Source organism: Vidua macroura, chromosome 3 (assembly GCF_024509145.1).
Source record: "Vidua macroura isolate BioBank_ID:100142 chromosome 3, ASM2450914v1, whole genome shotgun sequence".
NCBI classification, from domain to species: Eukaryota; Metazoa; Chordata; class Aves; order Passeriformes; family Viduidae; genus Vidua; species Vidua macroura.
Window position 1 is genome coordinate 29,167,171 of NC_071573.1, and position 18,914 is coordinate 29,186,084.

The window sequence follows — 18,914 nt, forward strand, 5'->3', positions numbered from 1 at the left end:
TTTGCAGCTCTTTCCATCTTCAAAGTACTGGACGTGCATTCATCATCAGATATTAAATATCCGAAGTGTTATTTTACTGAGGTTCAGCTTCTGACCATTGCGGTCAGATTCAGCTGCTGCAGTTCCAGGGGTGACAAAAACCATTGTGTGTGACTGGCAGACCCTGTAGTGCACCCGACTTTGATACATACGTTGCCAGCAGCATTCTTGGAAATCTCACTCCCTGGAAGACGAGTAGGATATGGAAAGAGCATGTGGCACAAAGGCTGACTGCTACCATTTATTAAGACCAGGTGGTCTTGATGGGTGGGCTACACCCCCTTATCTGCCCGCCCTCTGCAAATCTGTACTTACTTTGAAGCTTTACACTTACAAGTTCTGAGTCCTTTATTAGAAGCTGAGGCTCAGCAGCACAGATGATTAGCCTTTATTGTCTCACTCATGGCCAGGCCTGTCTGAAGGTCCTTTTCTTCTGTAAGAAGTGGTTATTGACAGCAGAATTCCTGTGGAGGATAACTCACAGAATACATCCGTACATGGCAATGAACCACAGTGCAGTGACTCCTGAGCCAACCTGATAGCTGAGATAGTCCTGAAGCACTTGCAGAGGAGCTGCTGAGATCCCAAAGGAGACTCAGATATGTTTATATGGCCCTGCACCCAAGGAGTCAGCCCTCGCTCTAGTTCAGAGTCACCTTGATACAGCTCTACCAGCTCAATGCCCATCTCACCATGACTACAGCAACCCATGCCCAGGAACTGCCCACTGCAGGGGATTGCTACAGCAGTCAGCACTTCAGAAATGAATGCACAATAAAGACATAAAGAAATTAAAGCACGTACTTTAAGGTTTCATGTTTAGCATCTGTTACACTGGTGAGATGGAAGCCTAAGTTTGACTGATTTGATCAAACTAAACAATTCAAGCATCTTCTCCCTAATTTTAGGCCAAAGAAAATCATAGCAATGCAGAAGCAGATGATAAATCAAAAGAAGAAAAATAGAAATTAAAGCTCAGTTCTGGCCTTTCATCTTTATTACCCCTCCTTATGTGCATATGGTAGGTGTTCAATTCTTTCCAAGTCCATATGAAATTCCCTTGTGCTTCAGGAGCTGTAGAGCTGTAGTTGTCTATAAAAAGGCAACCTAACAGTTTCCTGTGGCTGAGAGCTGAATGTGTTATTTGTTACCAGCTGGTTCATAGATAGCTTGAGCCCATGTCTTGGCTTTAAGTGATCAAACTGACTTTAAACCACTCACTCATGGGGTGCATTCATGTATAGAGAGAATTCTGTTGCAGTATTTTATTTCTGAATTATGCCATATGACTTTTTTTCCCTAAACCACTATTAAAACCAGAATCTGTAATATGCCAAACGCAGACCGCATTTTTTTGGAAAGCTGATACCAAACGTAACAGTAAATGAACCCTTCTGAAAGGTTAAAGTTGCTTTCATATAAAACATTTTCTACCAGGAAATGGAAGTGGAATGTTGAACTAAGCATTTAACTTGAAAGAACTGTGCACAGACTCCAATGGTTGTATTATATTTTAAAATAAAAAAAGCAAAGGGTTTTCATGAGCACACATATTTCTAGCTTCATAAAAAGGGTATTATGGTGACAAGGCAAAATGAATCCCAGTATTTTGGATGCTTCTTTTAACTTTCTAAAAGCTCCCTCACTGTCCGTTAACTATTCTAGGGTGAGTTTTCACAATATGGTAAAATTCATCTAACAGTTCTGCTCCCTTCACTTCCCATGCATCCTTTCTTCCCTGACATGCAGGCCCATCCCTTCCCTTCTAGTTTCTGATTTTCACATGGCTCCTCGATGAATTTAATTGGATTACTAAACCAACAGAAATCTATCTATGTTTTTATTTTGCTGAATTGGTTTCCTACTAGCTGGAAAGGTGAACCAGCTCCAGGGGTTATACAGAACTCAGAGCTGGTGCAGAAGCAATGGTTGAGAGCAGCGCCCAAGATTTTCTTGGAAGACCTCAAATCCTTGAAGCCCCTATTCTACACAATGTGATTGTCTCTCAAAAATACATTTCCTGTTTGAGATGGCAGACCTGTTGCAGTAGATTCTGCAAAAAACTAATGGATGAAAGTAATCATACCAGACTTGCTACTTACAGAGACAACAAAGATTAATGGCAAACATACACCATGCATGCACCATTGCCCATTCTCAGATGCAAACACTCCTGCATGAGAGCAGTGACCTCATGAGACATCTTTATAGAAAGCAAACAAAAAGTTTCTGTTTCCTGGGTAAAATCTTTTGCTTTGGAAGGAAATAAAACAATTCCAATTTTATACAGTTTCCTTGAACCTTGATTTTGATTCTGTGATCATTCAGGGAGGGAAGAAGCCATCCAAATGAGCTTGACACATTAAGCTGCTGCTGATTTGCCAGATTCCAGTGTCTTCAAGTGTGACACAACGTCATTATTCAGTGTCCTGTATTTAAAATCAGAAGTGATTTAATCTGGCTCACTGCCATACCACTTGCTGACGTGTTGACACCATGTAAATAATGCATAGCTCTGTGACCACACCACTTTCATGCCACGTGCTGGGAGAAATAGACAACGCCTGCAATTATTATTAGCTACATCTTAGATACCTTGGAAATTTGAAAAATTAACATCAAAATTACTTCAAATATTTGTAGTCTCCATCTCCAAACTTCTTCATTACAGCTCAAAAAGAACCTGTGCATCCACCATGATTAGAAACAGAGATTGCTGATTTATATCTCACATCCTTCAAAGGTCACTCTTCTAAGATTGTTTATAAATAACTGAGTTTGTTAACTGACACAAGAACACTGGCACGACTTATCTCTGCTGACTGGAAAGGCCACCATTTTAGAAGAAACCTCAAAATATAATAAAAACCCAGTTCTAGACTGCAAAATTTGAAATATTTTGACTTCAAAATTTGAAATTTGGTATCACATTGCTCCCTGCTAACAGTACACAGTCTACTTCTACTCTTCAATAATTTCAAAAGGTAAACCTAAGCATGCCATCACAGCATGCTCATCAAACCAAAGTGAAATTGTGGTTTTCACTGGGGAATGCTGTAAAGCAAAAAAAGCTTATTTAATATGCTACCTACCTCTTACATGAGAGTATTTTATCATCCAAATATCACACAGCCTCAGTCATATTGAGGGCAGACAGCAATATAAGCTGCTTTTCATAGGACTTTTAACAAGATTGGAAGTTAACATCTATATCACTGGTACCCAGCTACTGCTCTATACATTCTCCCCTTCAATCCTCTGACTACAAACAGAGAAGGGAATGACTGTATTTTTACCTTTTTTGCAGTTTACAATAATGGAAAAATTGCTCTTCTTTATTTCCCTGGGCCTATGTTGTCAGAGCAGGACTGTGATGTGCATTCTTCCTGTGAAGACACACAGGAGTAACTGTAAAGTCAGGAGAGATAACAGAATACAACCATGAAAGCTAGAAGTTGGGTGGTTACAAGAAGAAGGTTAGAAGTTGGGATGGCTGTGTTATTGTGAACTTACCTTAATCTTCACTCTGTGGCCATCACTAGTGAAATGCAACTATAGAAATATGCATTTGCCTATTGACTTTAGATTCCCAAACCTATCTGGCTTTGGATTCCCAAAGAGTATCTGGCTCAAAACCACTGAACTGTGCAACTGGATCATGATTTCTCAGGGCAAAACAGATGCACGCATCAAAATGCCTTGCCCAAATAAATTAATTTAGAAACTTTGGAGCATAGCAAACATAAAAAAGAAAGGGAGGGGTTATTTTCATTTTCTGCTCCTATGAGACAGTCAGAGTACAGAGAAATTTGATTTCTTTCTGTTCAAGGATGAATACACTGGACAACATTCTGTACTTGTCCACATTGTTCAAAAGGATCAGCATTTTGAGAGTCCCAAACCAAGACCAATTCTTTCTGTTTTCTCCATTAAGAAGACCAGGAATCTTGTGGTCTCTTTTCAAAGAAATGACTTTGTCCAGAATCTTGCCTCAGAGCTTTATTTTCACTATATTATTTAGAACAGAAAAGAACACTGGAATGACTTCCTAATTTCTTTAGTAAATCTGTTCTTAATCTACTTTACTCCAAGCATTTTACAGAGTTTCTTACATGATATTCTACTGTAATTACACACACAGTGGTCAAACTTTCTCTTGACCAGAAAAGACTCGCAGTTATTCCAGTAAATTGAAAGGAAAAGTTTGGGGGAAAGAGTAGGATGGTTGAGAAGATAAGTTAGTGCTTAAAGTGTGATTTCTGTTCTAACAGCTTCTCTGGGTAATGGAGCTGCCCCTCACAGAGTAGTGACAAAGCCCGTCTTGTGGAAGTTTTCTACAGTTTTTGTTTTGCCTGGGGTTTGGATTTCACAAGGCTAACTAGATTGTCCTTGTCCAGGAAGCGCCAGGGGTGAAGCCAGATGGTGTCTGTGTGCAAACTGCAAAGACTGAAAGTGGGAAAAGGGTAGTGGCTGAAAACCAGGGAATAAAAACCACTGAACTAGATGAGTGGGTAAAGTACAACAAGTTAACAAGAAGTTATGAAGTGGCATAACAAGGGTAATGAAGTGTGCTTTTCATAGGCAAAAATGCAAGTATTTTGAGGGGAATGTCAAATATATTTTGGCCTCTTTTCTAAAGTCCACTCAAAGCTTCCTTTAGCACGGTATTCTCTCTTCCTCCTCAATGAATTCTTGTGACAATTCTGTTAGCTACAGAAAATTCCTCTAAATTCTTGTTTCTAGATATATACCTCTATATGCAAGAATAAATTATTCCAAATGAGTCCAGTACTAGACAAGTAGCAAGTAAAAATAGCACAACTTGCACATTCTTACTAAGAGCTAGCTCAGCAGTCAGCAGCACTGCCTGAACAGTCAACTATAAAAGCTCTTGTTTTGTGATAACCTAATTTGATTATTTCCCCTACCAAAATGTCCTATTTCATTGACTTAAAATGTACAAGTCAGTCTCACATTTTGTGCAGCTGAAAGTGCATGCACAGTGAAAGAGCAGATTCTAGGTTAATGTGAGATAGTGAGAGCAGCAATGGGGCTCTGGAGGAAATGGTGCACTCTTCCTGTCATTGTGGTTTCTCGATGGTAGAGGAGGAAGGGACACAGCAAATAGAGACTCTGACACATTTAAAAGCAAGCTTTCTGATGGTGAATGTTTCTAGAGTTTTATCTGGTGTTCATATTCACAAACTCGAGCACATGCAGTTTCACAGACACATTCAAAAGGGAAGAGAGAGGAGATGACCAGCACATGCCTGAGCTGCTGCCTGTGTTGGTTGAGAAGGGTGTGCTGGGTGCCAGGGCAGGCTGGTAGGGCAGCAGTGAGAGCTCTGGGACACAGCTGGGGATGTCATCACAGCTGTGGCAAGAAGCTGGGTGGAAGGGCAAAAAATGCACAAATGTACCTGAGCCAAATCAGAGCCCAGGACAATTAATCTCCTTGCTTCTAAGTTGTATCATTTGTAGAGAAGTCAAGTGACACCCAAAAATAGCATTCTTTTAATACACATTAATGATTATTATCCTATCCATACAGCATTTTGAACATTTTCTTTGATAAGCAGTGCTAGATTTTTTACATTTTCTACTGCCAACATTTTAGGTCACTTCTAAGAAACATGCTCAATTCCACACAGGTGTAATCTCTGCTTGATTGTTCACAGTTCCAGTGTTATACCCTTACTTATCTGTCCTCTTTGGCTAATGTGGCTTGATGATTTCACTCTGTGATTTTCCTTTTCAATCATGTACATCAGATAGCAGATATTCATACTTCCCTTTCCTATATCATGTGACACCTTTTCATAATGCAGTGATAATGTGGCAGACTTGCTTTTGAAAACTAGCCTTGATCAACTCTACAGCACATCTTAGAAATTAGTATTAATTTTTACAGTATAAATTAGGGAATGCAAGGTATTTATGGCTTGAAAATACTAAATTCTATGTTACATCTGCAGAAACTCAGTACTAGTCTGAAGATTCATTTGTTATTAAAATCTAATTCTATTTCTGAAACAGCCTCTTCAAAACTGTATCTGCTTCATCTCTGTGCCAGGCTGGTCTCTCTGATGTGACTGATGCTTTGGAAGACATTGCCCTGAAAGGAGACTGCGCTTGCAGCAGAGCACTTGAAAGCCGGGGCACCACCATCCATCTTCTCCTTTACAGCATGTGCTGGGATAAACAATGGGAAAATCAGACACTTACTGAGGCTGCATGGAAAAGTGGTGAATCAGAGTTTCATGGAAAACTTGGTGAGGGTGCTAGGTTACAATTTTGAAGGTGTTCAGTGTTCCAGATAAATGTATACTTAGCTTTCTGTAAAGACCTTAGGTGTCTTAACTCTGCTTACTTCAGCTCAAGGTGACTGCTTTCAAATCCTCAAAACTGCAAGAGGCAACTACTTGAATGTCAAGATATGCTTAAAAATCTGAACCCCAGCAGTAGTCTCAGTCTGCCAGCTCCGTTTAGTCTTGAACTCTCCACTGTATGAGTGTTGCCTGCCTACCCACTAGAAGTAGGTCATTACCACCCATCTGAACAGTAACTCAGAGTAATGAATGGGAAATATCCCTCTTGGCCTGTATTTGAAGTTGTGACATAGAGGTAAAAAGCTAACCATGCCTTTATAACCTTATTATCCTAACCCTCCAGTCTTACCATCCTTCATACCTCTAATTAAGCCTGCAAAAAATAAATACCTTACTGACAGTTTTTCCTCAGGCTTGGTATGAGTAATCTGACTACATCTGGAAAATTGCTGTGAAAAAAAAAGATATTGTGAGACAATTTTTCATTGTAAGAGTTTTTTTTATTCTAAAGATACCAAATTTTTAAATGCAAAAAAAATAAAAACATTCTAGGCTAGAGTCTATGTGTCTGAAACTAGAGCAAAATATACACACTCCAGTTACAATAAAGAAAATTTTATCAGTGAAAGATCTAACAAGCCAAAGTGCTTTCCTTTTCCATTCCAACTAAATAATACATTATTTGGGGTAGAAATTTGGCAGGAAACCCTTTTGTATTATCCCTACATTGTGGCTGGACTGATTTCTTTATCCTTTTTTGATAGATGGATGTCTAGCTGAGCCCTGAATATCTTCAGCAGTGCTGATTCCAAAGGTTCATTTGTCAGCTGGTTTCCTTGGCTGTGAGTTCTTATGTTTATAAACTTTTCCCTGATATATAATTCTATTTTTTTCCTCACAATGCTTCGAGTCACTTCTTGCTTGCTTGCTTAACTAATGAGAATAATCAATTATCTCTTTTTCATTTACTCTCTATTTCAGACAATAAGAGGTCAGTTTAAACTTCCTGGAATTAACATGATTGAATTCATCTCAACAGCATACCGTGGACCTTATTTTGCAAGCCTACCATCAATTTTCTTACATAGCTCAAGATGTAGACAACTTTTTAAAACATGTATCTAACATCAGTTACAGTACTTCTGCATATAACCATAAAAGACCACAAACAAGACTAAAGTTTTCCTTTCTCATTATGTATATTCTCATGGATTATGTTGTATAAATTGTTATAGTAGCCAATTATGTGGATCTTTCATCATTCTAGAAAATGTAAGAGTTTCCAGAGCTGAAAAATATCAGTGCTCCAAAAAAGAATGACGCTGATTGTTGAGACAACAGTTGGAGAGACTGACTCTATAGAGCAAAGAAATTGCATAGTACATCAGAATCAGTAATGTCACTGAGTTGGGAGGCTGGTGTCTTTGTAACCACTCTAAGATACTTAAGTAAAGACAAGGAAGGAGAGATTTATTTCAAAGAGAATGAAGACAACTTAGAGAAAAGGACCGTAGGCTGTGAATTGTCATTTTTGAAAAGGAAGTACTTTTAGGAGCTGATGGGGGGGTCTAAAACTGGCTCAAATGCTTTGGGAAGCTGTTTCTACACTGGGTAACTACAGCAGACTGTTAGCCATGCAGCACCAAGCTGTGTCACTCAGTTCATGGCTGAGCACCCCAAAATAAAGGAGGCTGAACTGCAACCTGAATGCAGAAAATGGTAAAGTAAGCTAAGTCTACCTTTCCTCCAAACAATTTCTACCCACTAACAGGTTCTTCCTTGGTATGTGCAGAGTTTTGTACATTCCCTCCCAAGGTACCCAGTCATGGTCCTTGGCACAGTATAGTACATCTTTTCTGGATAAATTCTACAGGTGCATTAGAACACAAAAATTCTCTGGTAGACTTAGCCCTGGGTTGGATTTTCACAAAATGCTAATTAAATCAAAAGTATTGAGCACCTGATAGCTTCTGCAAATTCCTCTAAACACATGTTTATCCTGTCTTTGAACAACTGACTGCAAGGGACTGGTCATTGCAGCTTCATGGCTCAGGAAACAGGATGCATGAACACACAAAAAGCTGGATCAGGATAGTATGACTCTGGGAGTCTTTTCTATTAACGGGATGAGCACTTGGTTCAGACTGTGTTTGCTCAAGCTTCCAGACACATCACATTCCCATCAAACATGCTCATATGACCAGTGGGAGCTGTACCAGAATGCATCCCATGCAGTCAATTAGTCTAATTTGCCAAGGCATTCTCACACTACTAACCTGGCATGCATCTTTCTAGTTACCATGTAATTGTTTACATTTTGTCAGTAGTTACACAGTACCACACGTGCCAAGACCATTCAAATGTTTTTGACCATTTCTCTAGTTCAGTTCCACCCATGAAAAGTAACTCAGCCAAATTCCAATTCTAAAAGAACTGCTTCATCTAGCCATTCATCCCTTGTAGCGACAATTAAACAAGTTGTTTTAGAGAAGAAGTGCTATGACCACTGAACAAAAAACTCACAATTGCTCCAGAGCTGACCTCTCCCAGGTAGCTTTTAGCCACTATGCTATTTCCTCTGAGCTGTGAAGCCTTTAACCTCTGCCTGTGCATAGGGAGCATTGTGTTCAAGGAGCACTTAAGTTCTTCTTTTCACTGTAGGACTGTCACTTTTAGGTGAGAAATGTGGTTGTTTTCTTAAATAAAGGAAGTGTGAGTAATTCTGTGAAGCCACAAAGACCAAAATCTGCATATATTTGTTCCAATACCTCATATCATTTTAGGTTTTGAAGTTCTGATGTCCAAAATAACATTACTAAAATTACAGTGCTTTTATGCTTACAAGTCCACTAGGAGAATTGTTTTCTTGACAATGAGGATAAAATTTTCCAAATCAGAATACTGTACTTGCAAGTTTTCTTATTGTGCCTCCATCTGTCTACTTGATAATTTGCTGCTAAGCATTACTACTATATACAAACCACCTGGAAATATTGCTCCCGTGTTCAAGAGCCACTAGACACCACCTGACTTTGAGAAAAGTTTGAACTTGCTGGGATACCTGTTTTTGCATTTAGATTTGTCTCTCTCCCTGGATCATAACTAGAGGATGCCACATACTTAAATGTGTACCTGGAACATGAAACTGCAGGCTTTGACAGAAGTAGGCAGACAAGCCTGTTCTCTGATGGAACTGTCCTCTCAGGTACAGCTGCACTGATGTGCAGCCTAGAGAAAAGCCACTTTGAAGTCACTCCTGCATGAAATATTTGCATGGTCTTTAGGACAGCAGGAAACCTCATGCTCCTGGGCTGCTGCCTGTTATCATTCAGGTCCTATCTGCTTCAGCCAGCTCCGGAAGATTGAAGCTCAGACCATAGTAAGCTCAATGAGAAGCTGAGCACAGTGACCTTGAGGAAACTACTAAGGACAGTCTGTATATGGGCAAACCTCTGGCCACACAAGCTATCCACCTGAGCCTTGCAAAGCAACAAGGTACCCCACCACACACCTGAGAAAGCCAACAGGTGAATGGGACACCCAGGATCAATCAGCAGGAGAAGATAATCAGCTCACCAGCAGTACATAGACCCACATAGGTGCTGAACCTGTCAGGGACAATCTGGCAATATCAGTTTCAGAAGCAGACATGGGTGCTAGTACACCCTGCTGTTCCTCACCTCCTGCCCAGAACACCTTGCTGGAAGGCCTAAAGTGCTCTCAGGATGGGATAACTAACCTTCAAGTCCTGCTGAATCATCTACAGCTTATAAACAGACTCACACCTACTTCCATATCATGTCTGAGGGTGGTGATGCTTTTGAGGCCAGAATCCCTTATTTTAAAAAGGGAATAATGTCTGAAAGCATTCTTCTTGAGGTTCAGAAACTCTGGATCTTGCCAGCTTTAGACAAAACCAGTTAAATATGGTGACATTTCAGGTATGAGCAGCTTTCTTATGTATGATTTGAGGATGACAGAACATATGTTCTTAGGTGGGTGAAAGGAGAAAAATCAAGGCAATTAAATAATTTCCTCAATGCTTCAGAGCAGCAGATCAGGAGAATCAAATTCTAATTTGAATGAGGTGTCAGGGAGACTAAAAGCCTGGTTAATACAAACACCTGCATGAAGTCACTGGTGTAAATGAAAATTATTGTAACCCAAGTCTAGCCACTTAAGTCTATGGTAAAACTTTCATTGACAAATATGGAAGCAGGCTGAGGCCTCACAGAAGCTTCTTTTAAAGAACTTCTAAACTTTCACCTCACCTCTTTAAAGCATTTTTGCAAGCACATGCACCTCAGAGGTTTTATATAGCTGGTAAGCTAAAACATATGAGGAAGAAATAACTTGTTCTAAGCCACAGAGGAAATCTGTATCCAAGCTAAAAATTTCACTCAGTAGTGATATCCTGTTCTTCTCACTGAGCTTTCAAGACCACAGGGCAGAAACGATGTTGTCCATGAGTTAAAGCTCCTTCCCTTCTTTATGAGGAAAAGTGGCCACAATGACATTAGTAGCACTACCATTTTCCTTATTACAAAATGGAAGATAAGCCTTATTTTAAAGCATCCATTCCAGTTTAGTTAGGCTGAGATTTAAGTGTTTAATGCACTTTAAGTAGAGGCCATAGGAACTGTAAAAAGCCTAGCATGTTTAATCAGATCCTTTCAGCGGTAATGTTGAAATACTTACAAAATAATCTATAGACATGGCAGAAGCACAGGGAAAACACTTCAAGTTTCCTTAATATTTTGTACTACAGAAATCAGAAAGATTAATTCTTCTTGAAATGCTTAATAGTTTCTTTGAAAATAAAATTAAGCATGTATAACTACACAGGTGATTTTCAGCATGTGACCTCTGACGAATGTCAGTTCTTTGAGAAAATGATGAAATTGTGTATAAAATCATAACTAAAAAAAAAAAAAAAAAAAAAAAAAAAAAGAAAAAGAAAAAAAAAGAAAAGAGACAACAAAGGAAAAAAAAAAAATCCAGAAAACCAGAACAGCAGAAATTGGACAGTGAAAAAATGGCATTGGGGCAGATTTCAGGAAATATATTTTCTTTTTCTTTTCCAGTGTTACATTCCAAGATATTTTTAAATCACAGATATCGAAAACAGATTCCCATACAATTCTTAATAAGTTACAGTAGCCACCAGAGTTAGTGGTTTCTAACATGTGGCAAAAAATATAATACTTCTAACTCAAGCCATGTCATGCTGGTATTTTACCAGCATTCCTCATGCTATTGTTACAATTCCACTAGTTTCATGTCATTTAATTCTTTCTGAATATAAGAACAGATTATCTCCCTTTCTAATATTAATAGTGAGCAGTATAATCATAATAACCATGGTATATTTCATCCCACTCTCTCAAGATACTTTGATCCTTACCTCTAATTTTGGAGATGTAGAAATTTCAACTCAGAATAATGAGGTGGCTCTCTGGAATCAACCAACAGTAAGGTCACTGTAGGGCCTAGAATGGAAAAAACAAAAGGAGAACTTCACAACTTTATAAATCCTACTAGTCTAACACAGAGAAGACTTATAATTCTCATCACGTTGCCGTGATTGGCCACACAGTGATGCTGCCCACGGGCATCTCCAGGGCAGCATTACCTCCTCACCCTGGAGTTGGGATCTCAACCTGACAGACACAGTAAGTGCACAGCTGTGCAATCCCCTGGGAGGTGACAGCCTCATGGGGGGTCCTGAACAGGGGCAAGTGTCTCCCACAGAGGCCAGAGAGAAGGATGCTCCCCTGGAAAGCTGATGCTGTGGACCTCCCACTTGAGGCTCTGCCATTGGAGAAGAAGGGGCACAGCAATGCTCAATCAGACAATTGTGGGTACACCCACACCAGAGCCATGACCCACCATGTTTGACATGTGTCACATGCTGGTCCTTACCCCTGGGGTATACATCAGATTCAGATGTTAGGAATCCACATGTATTGGGGCAGCATTTTAAGTCTTATTTTAAAAAAGTATAAAATGTATTACTACTCTGTGATACATTCATAATTATTTAATGAAACTTACTGTTTATACAAAACATGTTGAAATAGATCACATTAACAAAAACTACTTGATTTCATAATCAACTTACATCCAATATGTAATATTTTAAACTCATTAAAGATGAGTTTTAAATTAATTAACTAGAACATTGAGATAAAAGCCTTTAAAAGAGAGTTGAGCTATTCATTGAATGGCAATAGAAAGGGATTCTAAAAGAGATCTTGAAAAGCTTGCTGTAAAGCTAAATCAATGTTTTTATCAGGAATCATCTCTAGTTAAGTATTGTCAAACAAAGCAGAGTTACATATAAAAGCTCAAAACCAGAAGTCCTGTCATTAACACAGGAATATTTCAGAAACTACCGCAAACTCCTTATGAGGTGCTATTTACAAAACTGGATGGATTCTCTGTTCAAAGTGGCAAATCACACACTTCCCCAAAAATTCAGTTTGGGGATGACCAAACATGATTATAAAACTGGATGGGAAAGATGGGGATAGGTGAAAGACATGAAATCTGGAAAAGATGGATAATAATATTTCAATATCAACATCCTATTTTTACACACACAAAAAAAGACAAGTTGAGTTTTTAGTTGAATTTCAACCTGAATTTGTTTATTTGGCTTTTTTCAACATTATCACTTTTCCTTACATTCCATGAGGTTAGAGATATGAAAAAACAAGCTAGACATGACCAACAGTAGGGAAAGGCTCATTCCAGGACACACAGGGTTGGTTATCTGTCTCCCACATAAAATACAATCTAACAGTGGCTAGCAAAAGATTGCTGACTTAGCTGTTCAAATGTTGCAGGCAAGTTAGAAATTTTGGGAATACCTTCTTACTTTACAACAGTTAATAATGCACTTCAGATGAAAATTTTATTTTTCTTATGCAGGACAGGAGTTCCTGAAGAGCATGAAATGTACCTGGAATGAAAGTTTTCGGTTTTATTTATATGAAATATTATTTTAATTGAAGTGTTGGCTTTAAAATTCAACATTTTATTAAGACGATCTGGTATTTGCCAAACGTCACCATCAAAGTCACAAATACAATAATTTGACATTTCTTTTTCATGTATTATCAAAAAAATTTACAGAAATGAAACTAAGCCTAAACTAAGGGTGCCTGTTGCTCTGCCAAAAACACTGATGTCCAAGCCCAGCATGTTTCTTTTCTTGCAAGGATGTCAGCAGTACATTTAGCACCAGGATGGAAATAGGGGAGGTTAGACTAAAAGACTCGTATTACATATTGCAGGTCTCATATTCCCACTTTCGTGCCTCTCGTGGATTTATGATCTGGACATTTCATAGTTTCTTTTGAAGAGTTTTGACAAATTGCTTTTCTACCTAAAATTCAAAACCAGCTTTAGTAGGATATATGAGATGCACAGACGAAGCCTTCCCCAGAAAATGATGATATTTTTCCCAAAGAAAGTGGTGGGTTATTTTTTGTTTGTTTGTTTTTAAGTCATAAAAAGCAGATGAAGCAGCAAATGACAGAGAAATTAATTGTATAAACAATAAATGTGGACATCTCTGCTGCATATAGTCAACCTAATTGAAATACAGGGTTACTCTGTATGAGATCAGACACACGGAGAGTTAAATACAGTGGTGCTGTTGAGATACTAAAAGATGAGATATTGCTGCTGACCACAGAGAGCAAATTACAATTAAGTACACATCTTTCTGGGAAGTTTGCCAAGGAAAAAACAGGGAGAGTTGGCCATTACTGCTGCTATGCTTAAGCTAGGGAAAAATGGAAATGTAGCTGCTCTCTTACCAAATGAGCAGTTGCACTTAAGAGTACAAAGCAAATCAATGGTAATGAGACAAATCATGAAACCAGCTCTGAGAATGAGTTCAAAGCACAAAAGTAGAAATGCTTCAGCTCTCTCTGTGTTATCAACTTAGCACTGGGGCAACTGCATCACTGCTGGCTGTTGCTGTAGCATGGTGGTTTTGCACAAAAGCAGCTTCGCAGACTGAAAGACAGAAAAGGATAAACAAAAAGTATAGATGTGGCATTACAGTAGAAGAAATGAGGGAGATTGAAGAAGCAAAAACAAAGTTTGAGCAGCATTTTTACTTTTGATAACAGGGCTACCAAGAAGAACTGAAACCATGGAGATAGAGTGATACCAGCAGAACACAATCAAGAATATTCATGTAGAGCTGAATTTCCTCAGCAGGCAAAGGAGAAGGACAGGTAACAACGCTGGCCACAGTGACCACAATGTGTAAAGGATGAAAAGCATCCCAACCTACCACTCCCCTTAATGAACTTGAGATTTATTCTACTAGGGGATCCAAACTGACAGAAAGAACACTGCTAATGACAGGAAGATGCCACATCCTACATTATTACAGCACTTGTTTGTTTCCTTACAGAGAAACTGTCTGATTCAGCATGAAACAGACTATTCTCACTTTTCAGCCAAGGTATCTTTAGAAATTTTCTACAGATCTTTGCTGGTAATACATGGTACTAATACTTCTATACCTAAGATTTAGAGGAGTGACTGTCTCCTGAAGCCTGAGCATGGTCTGCAGCATTAACACATTCCTGCCATATTCTAATTGTGATGGCATCTAAGCAGAGGGGGACACTTCAGCACCAATCTCTCATGTACCATGGTGAGAAACTTACCTCCTCAAATGCATCCCTGACTGGGTAGTCTTGTTCTGAGTCCAGTGTTAGCTCCAGTTCTCCTGTCTATCGTCCCTGTTGTTACAAGATCTCTTTTCTGTAATTTCTAATTATATTTCCAGTGAAAAGTCATCATTAAACAACATAAATTAGACTATGCTCTACAAGATTCTTGAGTATGTCTTTATGTCTGGATAAAATAGCCTTTACTTTTTTTTTTTTTTTTTTTTTTTTTTTTTTTTTTTTTTTTTTTACTGTGTGAGAAAAATTCCTTTTGGTGTGAAAAGAAAATACTGGGATTTTGGGATTTTCCCCTTGCATGATTTCCTGAGATCTTCAGTAAGCAAAGATCATTTATATTACTGTCTCTGACCATCGCTCATCCTCTGACAAGACTGGGCATCCAAGCTATACCCAGCTATGGCTATTCAATAGAAAAATTTCACAAGGAACAAAAATAATACAGATTGAAAAGTCCAATCTGAAGCCTCAATTTCTACAGAAGTTCTTCTTTGTCATTTTTGCCATGATAAGTTGGACTTATGGGTCTTCTCTTGAGAGGTTTCCCTTTCCAGTGTCACCAAAACAGGGAGCCAGCATTTCACAGAAGTCTCTGGTGCAAAGAAAGCCATGTCATAAGGCATACTACAGAAGCCAAACTCATTCATTAGTCCAAGGTCTCCTTTTAACTCAAATACTGTTTCATAATGAATAAAAGTTTGGGACCCAAAATTTACTTAACATAAACCAATATTTCCATGTGGTTTCTATAAACTCTCAATCCAGGGTCAACATTCAAGGGCTTAATTGCACAAAAGGCAACATCACCAACCTGTCACTCTGGATGACCTGTCTTAACACTGAGTGTCAAATCACCTGCAAAAACAATACCACAATGAAAAAATAATCAGTCTTGACCTCAGTGCACATTTGCCTGCAAAATGTTATCACAGAGTTCAGAAATTTGAAACATCTCATAAATAAAGGTGTTAAAATCCTTTAGAAGCGCACGAGGAAGCAAGCATTTTGCTGCTCTTTGGTAGCAATCTTTTACAGGAGTCCTTTCCCAGTCTGATCATGCACAAGGCTGTAGGCTGAAGCAGAAACTGATTAAAATATGCATAGGCATATGTATGTGTCCATGTTTATACACCTGCACACACATTTCTAAGCATGTGCAAAGGAAAGAATGGACGAAGGGAAGATTTTAAGAAAGCTTTTCTGCAGGCCAAACTTAAGGAAGCCAGGGACAAACTGCTCTTGGTACACTCATGTGAGATTAAGAAAAAAAAGGAACTGCTTGCCTTTGATGAAGGAGTTTAGAATAGGTACAGCTGCATTGAGCAGGAACAGGAACTTTGTAATAAAAACACTCTGATGTGGCATTTAACCCAAAACACCAGTGAGTAAAAATAAATACACATCCACAGAGCTTAGGCTATTCTGGTGCTGTTTTAATCACTTTATCACATCACAATATCTGGAACTCACTGGAAGTTAAGTTTCTAGTGATTATTTAGGGTTGCTGCAACCAGTTACTGGACATTTGTGTCTTTTATGTAGTTGCGTATAACATGAATCAATTACAGCATCTGTGAGCACAAAGTTCTGCAGTAGTAACTGCTCAGTTAAGGAAATTTAGTGCCCAGAGCCAGGACCCATATCACTCACATTCCTTGTTGGGTTCATCTCTTTTTCTTATGGAGGTTCTTTGCATGGATTGCTACTGTCCCAAAGTCCCACAAACTGAAGTCTTTTTGTTCTCACTCATTTGGGCTACTTTTTTCCAGTCCAGTACAGCTGTCAGTCAGGGTGGGATCTCTTTGAGAGCAACAAATGAGCCAGATGCACAGTTCAATGACCAGACACTTCAAGTCATAACAAGCTAGTGAAGCGAGCTAATTTTGCTTGCAGAAGAATTAGCCTTTATTAGCCACTAATACCACTTTTTGCCCTGCATAGCCCTTTAACCAGCTACAGCTCCATTGACATCACATTTTGGAAAGATTACTAGTGGCACATCTGGTTATAGAAAGCTTAGAGGGCTTCCTAGAGTAGTTACCACTTATTAGGACATGAATGAACTTAAACTATCTGATGAGGAATGAGCTGGTTACCATACTGTAGGCATTCATATGGGGTAAATCTTGTCATTCAGACCACAAATTCTGCAAGGCATTGTCTAATTTTTATCTTATGCTTATCACATGTATATATAAGTATTAGAGTTCAAATTCATATTAATAACCTATGAGGCAAGAACCAATGGAGCACATGTACAGAATTGCATCTATACATTAGATATATAGATAGATATAGATATAGATGATGTAGATATAGATGATATAGATATAGATATAGATATAGATATATGATATATGATATATGATATATGATATATGATATATGATATATGATATATGATATATGATATATGATATATGATATAGATATATATAGATATAGATAGATATGCACTTATGATATTCAGTCCTGGGTTTAGAGACAGGGATGAAATTGTCAGTACTTTGGATTTTTCTATCTTCCCTGCTTATGCAGAATTGAGGAAAGTCAATAGCCTAGCTGCTACTCACAGATTCACCTCAGATATGTTCTGCATTATTCACTAGGATTTACAAAACTAAATCAGCCTAAATCAGGTGCGATTACTTTTTTTTTCCTATGGAAGTGGGCAGTGCTACCTTACAACTTTGGGACACTGCTGTAGATTAAAAATCATCTGCTGATCTAGAGACAAAAGATCAAATCTATTTTAATCAGCTATGGCACTCCCTACACAGCAAAACAGTAGAAGCTGTTAAGATTCCAACCAAGTACAGGCAAACTCACTTGATTTCATTTCAAAGGGTTCAAAGTCTAAGTAAGGAGAAAAATTATATTTTATTCTGCATAATGTTTAAAGAAAGACAAGGAAGTATAAGGAAGTTGCACAGGTTGCAATGATGAGAGAGAGAAGAGAAAAAAAATCTCAAAAACAATCCACTTGGAAGTTTTCATTAACTGTAGTTAGCTTTGAAGAAGAGGGAGAACAGCAAGTATTGTAGGTTCTCAGTCAAGTTATTTAGGTGGGGAATCCAAACCAGTTGCATTTTTTAGCAAATATAACCATAAAGAAGACTTACAAAGGTAACTGATGTCTAAAAATAGTAAAAAGGCCAACAAAGGAAAGACGGGGAGATAACTTTAAGAGTTGCCTACCTCAAAAAAAATTAGGGTGCGGGCCCTTGTATACTGGGACTGTGCCTCAGACACTGGAAGTAATGGTTCTGCTGTTTCCCAAATCACAGCATCACCTTACCTCTCCTACAGCAGCAAGACGTCTCCCGACAGATGGACTGCAGTTTCAGCCTCAAGTGATGCCTTATATTTTAAATATTTCTAGACTGCTAAATAATGAGTGGGTCCTGATGTGTTTCTCCTGGATTATAACAGCAATAATGTACAAAAGCAATAATGTGTTCTCTTATAGCTAGAACGCTCAACACCCTTCAAACCTAAACTGAGTAAAAAGAACAAATAAGGTTGAACTATTTCCTTTAAGGTAACAGATATTTTCTGTGGATTAGAAGTATGGTTTGAAACACTTCTAACACCAATTTTTCATCATTTAGAAAACTGTAAGGAAGGCCTCCCTGGGACCAAACTGGAAATTCTGATGAACATATTTCAGTATGGAGCAGCTGACACATGGAATCAAACCATGATTTAGCATTCATGGGTAGGATGTACAATCACCAAAAGCATACCTGAACAAAAAGGGGGAGCCAATCCAACCAGAGTTCAGGCTGTGCCAACAATAATAAGCATATGCCCCTTGACACAGGATGAGGAG